We start from the raw sequence: 8364 nt of genomic DNA, 5'->3' as shown, positions 1-8364 counted from the left end.
GCCGTGGCCCGATTGGTACCGGGCCGCAGAAGAATTTTTTTTTTATTAAATCAACATAAAAAACACAATATACACTTACAAATAGTGCACTAACCACACAAAACTCCCTTTTTCATGACAAAAACGTCCCTTTTTCATGACAAAGAAGAAAAAAAGAAAAAAAAAGGACACCCCCCCGGGCCGCGGGACTAATTATTAAGCGGATACAAAAAGGTTGGGGACCACTGTTCTAGAGTACTTCCCATTAAAAATACCGTTTTTACTTGAATTGCCGCCGGGTATATAGTATGCGCCTGGCTAGAATTACTGCCGGGTCAAACTCGTTTCGCAAAATAATTAGCGCATGCTTAGCATTACCGCCGGCTCAGGATTAACGCTGGGTCAAACTCGTTTTGCAAAATATTATTTTTATTGGCGCATGTCTAGAATTTACGCCAGGTCGAACTGTTTTCTCAAAATAATTAGCATTTAACTAGAATTTCCGCAGGGTCAAACTCGTCACGTCACGAGTGACACTTCACCTGTCATAATTTTCAAAATGGAGGAGGCTGATTTCAAATCATTTTAAATCGCATAAAGGAAGAAGATTAAGAGCTATTCAGTAAGATTTAAGGTCCAAGCTATTGAATATGCTAAAAAGAACAGTAAGTAGCTATGTTTTATTAATATACCGTAGCTGCGTGTGTCAAATATGAGTCATTAAATGACTCCCGCCTCCTGGTGGTAGAGGGCGCTAGTGATCCTTCTTGCGACTACTCGGCTGCAGAAGAAGTGACAACAAGCAGCAATTGTTCATTTTTTCCTCTCGCTTGCACTTTTAACATGGAGGATTACATATCTAAAATGAAACCGTTTTCTAAACTGGACTTTCAATCGAAGCAGGAGGTAATAAAGGAAGATCTCCATCAAGACAGAGAGATTTTTAAAACCGAAGAAAGATAAGGAAGACTTCTATAAACAAGTTGTCGATGCTTTTGATCAGAAGGAGCTGCACATGGACTTCATTTATAAGTAAAAGGTAAGACCATAATAATGTTGTTTTTATTAAATGTGCTTTTCATGATGGTATCCTTACATCACACTCAAATTTTTAAGCTCAGGCCTAAATTTACCGCATGCCTTTGGTAAGCGCCGGAGTGAGAAGAGGTTTTAAATTAATTAGCGACCCGGCGGCATTTCAAGGAAATACGGCAAATTAATTATGATGGCATTTATTTGAAATGGCTTGGGAAACATTTTTAGCGTGTTTGTGTATTTATAGTTATCTGCTCCGAGGCTCCTGGTGATCGATCGTGTCGTACTTTGCAAGTTTGACATCACATGGACAAAGATAAGATCTTCTGGAGGAAAGTTCTGTGGTCAATGAAACAAAAATGGAGCTGTTTGGCCACAATACCCAGCAATTTGTTTGGAGGAGAAAAGGTGAGTCCTTTAAGCCCAGGAACACCATACCTATAGTCAAGCATGGTGGTGGTAGTATTATGCTCTGGGCCTGTTTTGCTGCCAATGAAACTGGTGCTTTACAGAGAGTAAATGGGACAATGAAAATGGAAGATTACCTCCAAATTCTTGTAGGTTTTCTGACATGGACTTGTTTCTTCGGCATTGTCCACATATTCTCAATCGGGTATAGGTCAAGGATTTGGGAAGGCCATTCAAAAACCTGAATTTTGGCCTGATTTAGCCATTCCTTTACCACTTCTGACATGTTTCGGGTCATTGTCCTACTGGAACACCCAACTGCGCCCAAGACCCAACCTCGTTGGCATGCGCATTCTTCATTGAGCCCCTCGGAGCGCACCTCGGGACACGCCCACGGCCTTTCAGCTCCTGCTTGCGTCACTCCGGCCGGCAGCAGCAGCTGCTTTCCATCAGCAATCCGCACACCTGGAGCTGATGATCAGACCGCCTTCCTTCCGTGTCCAAGCGGGAGGTCGAGAATCCAAAAAGGGTCAGCCAGAGAACCAGAAGGGAACAACAGGGAACCACAGGACCAGATGAGACGAACAACTCATCATGTGGAACGAAGGAATACTAGGTACTCCAACGGATGAATTATGTTCTGGCGCCGGATAGCAAGTTGAGCAGGCTTTTGAAGGCGGTCTGATCATCAGTTTCAGCAATCAGCACACCTGAAGCTAATGATCAGACCGCCTTCCTTCCATCTCCAAGCGGGAGGTCGAGAATCCAAAAAGGGTCAGCCAGAGAACCAGAAAGGAACAGGGAACCACAGGACCAGATGAGACGAACAGCTTCATGTAGAACGAAGGAAGACTAGGTACTCCAACAGATGAATTATGTTCTGGCGCCGGATAGCAGGTTGAGCAGGCTTTTGAAGGCCGTCTGATCATCAGCTTCAGGTATGCTGCTTTCCATCAGCAATCAGCACACCTGAGGGGATGTTCAGACCGCCTTCCTTCCATCTCCAAGCGGGAGGTCGAGAATCCAAAAAGGGGCAGCCAGAGAACTAAAACAATAGGCAGGAAAGGGATTTTCCAGAATCATCCTAGTAAATGTTTATAATAATTGTGTTGGCCCTGCGATGAGGTGGCGACTTGTCCAGGGTGTACCCCGCCTTCCGCCTGATTGTAGCTGAGATAGGCACCAGCCCCCCCGGCGACCCCAAAAGGGAATAAGCGGTAGAAAATGGATGGATGTTTCTAATAATATCTGAATCGCTCCCATGGCAATCACCTTTTTTTTTTTTTCCTCGTCCTTCACTCTTAATTTCCTCATCCACGAATCTTTCATCCTCGCTCAAATTAATGGGGAAATTGTCGCTTTCTCGGTCCGAATCGCTCTCGCTGCTGGTGGCCATGACTGTAAACAATGTTCAGATGTAAGGAACTCCACAACCCGTGACGTCACGCGCACATCGTCTGCTACTTCCGGTACAGGCAAGGCTTTTTTATTAGCACCAAAAGTTGCGAACTTTATCGTCGATGTTCTCTACTAAATCCTAGTTTATATATCAATGATGAAATATTAACATGGCAACACATGCCAATACAGACTTTTTAGTTTACTAAATTGCAGTTTTCAATTTCCCGCGAAGTGTCGTGTTGAAAACGTCGTGGTATGATGACTCGTATTATGACGCGTGCGTTTGACATCACCGGTTGTAGCGGACATTATTTTCCAGCCCGGTCCAAGCTATAAGTAGTCTGCTTTAATCGCATAATTACACAGTATTCTGGACATCTGTGTTGCTGAATCTTTTGCAATTTGTTCAATTAATAATGTAGAAGTCAAAGTAGAAAGATGGAGGTAGAAAGTTTTTCGCCTTTAGCCACACAAACACACGGTGATTCCTTGTTTAAAATTCCTGAAGGTGAAGCTTTACTATGGATCAGAGCGGTCAAGCGAACATGAATCCCGACCAAATGTCAACCGGCAATTTTCGGTGAGAAAATAGTGGTAATAAGTCAGCTCTTACCCGAGACATCAGCGGAACTTGCATCCTGCTGCAGCTGTGTGACGTCCCTCAGAGACACTGGGTCAACACACCCCTGGCCACACCCCTCCGACTTTCAGGTACTGTATAATCTCACTAAAACAATAGGCAAATAAGGGATTTTCCAGAATTATCCTAGTGAATGTGTCTAATAACATATGAATCACTCCCATGGCTATCGCCTTTTTTTTTTTCCTAGTCTTTCACTCTAAATTTCCTCATCCACGAATCGTTCATCCTCGCTCAAATTAAGGGGGAAATCGTCGCTTTCTCGGTCCGAATCGCTCTGGCTGCTGGTGGCCATGATTGTAAACAATGTTCAGGTGTGAGGAGCTCCACAACCCGTGACGTCATGCGCACATCGTTTGCTACTTCCGGTACAGGCAAGGCTTTTTTAATCCGCACCAAAAGTTGCGAACTTTATGGTCGATGTTCTCTACTAAATCCTTTCAAGGTGAACATTATCACAATTTCAAAAGGGTTAAAAACAATAAAAATCAGTTCCCAGTGGCTTGTATTTTTTGAAGTTTTTTTCAAAATTTTATCAGTCCCCAAGTATCCCTAAAAAAAGCTTTAAAGTGCTTGATTTTCGCTATTTGCGATGCGACTATCCATTTCCCTGTGACGTCACACAGTGCTGCCAATGTAAACAAACAATGGGAATACCACAGCAAGATATAGCGACATTAGCTCGGATTCAGACTCGGATTTCAGCGATTTAAGCGGTTCAACAGATTACGCATGTATTGAAACAGATGGTTGGAGTATGAAAGTATTGAAGAAGAAACCGAAGCTATTGAGCGAATAGCTATTGACACTATTCATAGCCATAGCATGGCCGAATAGCTGCGTTAGCATCGCCGGTAAAATGTGCGGACCAAACGATCAGGACTTTCGCATCTTTTGACACTGGAGCAACTTAAATCCGTCGATTGTTAAGTGTTTGTTTCGCATTAAATGTGGGTGGAAGGAAACGTGATATAGTTGCAAATGCATCTGCAGGTTATCCATACATCTCTGTACCATGTCTGTTTAGCACCGCCGGTAAATAGCATGTTAGCATCGATTAGCGTAGCATGTTAGCATCGATTAGCTGGCAGTCACGTCGCAACCAAATATGTCTGATTAGCACGTAAGTCAACATCAACAAAACTCACCTTTGTGATTTCGTTGACTTTATGGTTGCAAATGCATCTGCAGGTTATCCATACATCTCTGTGCCATGTCTGTCTTAGCATCGCCGGTAAAATGTGGAGACACTCTGGTACATTCAATGGGGGTCTGGCGGAAGACACTTTCGCATCTTCGGGCCAGTGGTGCAACTTGAATCCCTCCCTCTTAGTGTTGTTACACCCTCCGACAACACACCCACGAGGCATGATGTCTCCAAGGTTCCAAAAAATAGTCGAAAAAACGGAAAATAACAGAGCTGAGACCCGGTGTTTGTAATGTGAAAATGAAAATGGCGGCTGTATTACCTTGGAGACGTCACGTTCTGACGTCATCGCAAAAAGAGCGATAAACAGAAAGGCGTTTAATTGGCCCAAATTCACCCATTTAGAGTTCGGAAATCGGTTAAAAAAATAGATGGTCTTTTTTCTGCACCATCAAGGTATATATTGACGCTTACAAAGGTCTGGTGATAATGTTCCCCTTTAAGCAAAAATATGGCAATATCGCAAAATGATCAAGTATGTCACGCGGAATGGACCTGCTATCCCCGTTTAAATAAGAAAATCTCATTTCAGTAGACCTTTGGCCCAGCAGATTTGCTCACATTTTCAGTAGAGCCATAATAAATTCATAAAAGAACCAAACTTCATGATTTTTTTTTTTTTGTGACCAACAAGTATGTGCTCCAATCACTCTATCATAAAAAAATAAGAGTTGTAGAAATTATTGTAAACTCAACACAGCCACGACATGATGTTATTTACAAGTGTATGTCCATTTTGGACCAGGACTGTATGTAAGAAAAGAACCATTTCAAATAATTACTGCACTGTCGCAGCTTTTTTTTGGCCCCCGTGGATATTTATGGGCCACAATAACCAGACTGTTTGGAGGAGCAAAGGTGAGACATTGCCGCACAGCAGCTGTTAAACATGGTGTTTTACGGCATCGGGCTCCGGGCTGTTTTCAAGCCGGTGGCATGACTGCATGGCATGTAGGAATAATGATACCGGAAGGACTACTCCAGAATTCCTCTGCACAACCTCAAACAACCATTTATAAACAAAACAAACAAAACAGTTACATTTGTCTTTGCCTCTAAACTACCCTCTTGAAGAGCAGTCTGGGAGTGTAAGCACCCACCTTTACCAGGTGTCCAAGTCTTTTTCACTGAGGGCCAGTTATGTTTGGCCCCAGAGACCATTTTGTAATGCATATTTTTTTGCGGATTTTTTTTAAACTAAAATGTACAAAAATTGGGAAATTGTGTTAGATGTAAATATAAACAGAATACAATGATTTGCAAATCCTTTTCAACCCATATTCAGTTGAATATGCTACAAAGACAACATATTTGATGTTCAAACTGATAAACATTTTTTTTTTGTGCAAATAATCATTAACTTTAGAATTTGATGCCAGCGACACATGACAAAAAAGTTGGAAAAGGTGGCAAAAAATACTGATAAAGTTGAGGAATGCTCATCAAACACTTATTTGGAACATCCCACGGGTGTGCAAGCTAATTGGGAACAGGTGGGTGCCATGATTGGGTAAAAAAAACAGCTTCCCAAAAAATGCTCAGTCTTTCACAAGAAAGGATGGGGCGAGGTACACCCCTTTGTCCACAACTGTGTGAGCAAATAGTCAAACAGTTTAAGAACAACGTTTCTCAAAGTGCAATTGCAAGAAATTTAGGGATTTCAACATCTACGGTCCATAATATCATCAAAAGATTCAGAGAATCTGTGGCAATGTATCAAAAACAGACATCAACCTCTAAAGGATATCACCACATGGGCTCACAAAAACTTCAGAAGACCACTGTCACTAAATACAGTTCGCCGCTACATCTGTAAGTGCAAGTTAAAGCTCTACTATGCAAAGTGAAAGCCATTCATCAACAACATCCAGAAACGCCGCCCGCTTCTCTGGGCCCGAGATCATCTAAGATGGACTGTTCTGTGGTCTGACGAGTCAACAGTTCAAATTGTTTGGTTCTCATAGTCATCATTGTCACCGACGTCCCACTGGGTGTGAGTTTTCCTTGCCCTTATGTGGACCTACCGAGGATGTCGTAGTGGTTTGTGCAGCCCTTTGAGACACTAGTGATTTAGGGCTATATAAGTAAACATTAATTGATTGATTGATTGAAATATTCGACATCGTGTCATCCGGACCAAAGGGGAACCGAACCATCCAGACTGTTATCGACGCAAAGTTCAAAAGCCAGCATCTGTGATGGTATGGGGGTGCATTAGTGCCCAAGGCATGGGTAACTTACACATCTGTGAAGGCACCATTAATGCTGAAAGGTACATACAGGTTTTAGAACAACATATGCCGCCAGTGGGGAGAGTGGCCGTGCGCAACCCGAGCGTCCCTGGTTCAATTCCCACCTAGTACCAACCTCGTCACGTCCGTTGTGTCCTGAGCAAGACACTTCACCCTTGCTCCTGATGGATGCTGGTTGGCGCCTTGCATGGCAGCTCCCTCCATCAGTGTGTGAATGTGTGTGTGAATGGGTAAATGTGGAAGTAGTGTCAAAGCGCTTTGAGTACCTTGAAGGTAGAAAAGCGCTATACAAGTACAACCCATTTATCATTTATTTATTTTATCCAAGCGCCGTCTTTTTCATGGACGCCCCTGCTTATTTCAGCAAGACAATGCCAAGCCACATTCAGCACGTGTTATATCAGCGTGGCTTCATAAAAAGAGAGTGCGGGTACTTTCCTGGCCCGGCTGCAGTCCAGACCTGTCTTCCATCGAAAATGTGTTGCGCGTAAATGAAGCGTAAAATACGACATCAGAGAACCCGGACTGTTGAACGACTGAAGCTCTACATAAAAAAAGAATGGGAAAGAATCCCACTTTCAAAGCTTCAACAATTAGTTTCCTCAGTTCCCAAACGTTTATTGAGTGTTGTTAGAAGAAAAGGTGAACATGCCCTTTCCCAACTACGTTGGCACGTGTTGCAGCCATGAAATTTTAAGTTAATTATTATTTGCAAAAAAAAATAAAGTTTCTGAGTTTGAACGTCAAATATGTTGTCTTTGTAATGCATTAAATTGAATATGGGTTGAAAAGGATTTGCAAATCATTGTATTCCGTTTATATTTACATCTAACACAATTTCCCAACTCATATGGAAACGGGGTTTGTATTTTTAAATATGATTTACCATAATAAAAGCGCTACACTTCTTAATTTCATTGTACTTCCTCTTTCATTCAAAACACTAACTTAATAAATCTGCACATTACAATCTAATTTACAGGATTGCTGAGGTGAGTAACACCTGTAACACTGCATGCAATGATGCAGAAATAGCCTCAAATGGTGTTTTAAAAAAGGTTTTACTTGCACACAGTTAGAAAGACACAGAATACTTTGATGTCATCTCCGTCAATACTGCCCTCGTGTCTGAAACATGCAGCTTTTTCTTCATAAAGCGTCTAATATTATCCTTTAAAAGGCAAAGGGCGCAGTTCCAGAACGTGATTTATTGTGTGCTGCACAATTACGCCTCACTTATTCATAGTGAACCACAGCTACTGTAACTGAATTCATTTATTTCCATCAACCGTGCTGCTGTTTGACAGTTATAGATGCATTTAATTAATGAGTGAAGGATTTCTTGGCTCCCTTCATTCCGGAGCCTATTTGAGATTGGAAAGGAAAAAAAACAATGGGTGGGTAATGCCATTTTTGTTCTCACTGATTATAGCAACATGAAA

The sequence above is a fragment of the Nerophis ophidion genome, linkage group LG27, assembly GCF_033978795.1.
Source record: "Nerophis ophidion isolate RoL-2023_Sa linkage group LG27, RoL_Noph_v1.0, whole genome shotgun sequence".
NCBI classification, from domain to species: domain Eukaryota; kingdom Metazoa; phylum Chordata; class Actinopteri; order Syngnathiformes; family Syngnathidae; genus Nerophis; species Nerophis ophidion.
This window is presented reverse-complemented; position numbering follows the sequence as displayed.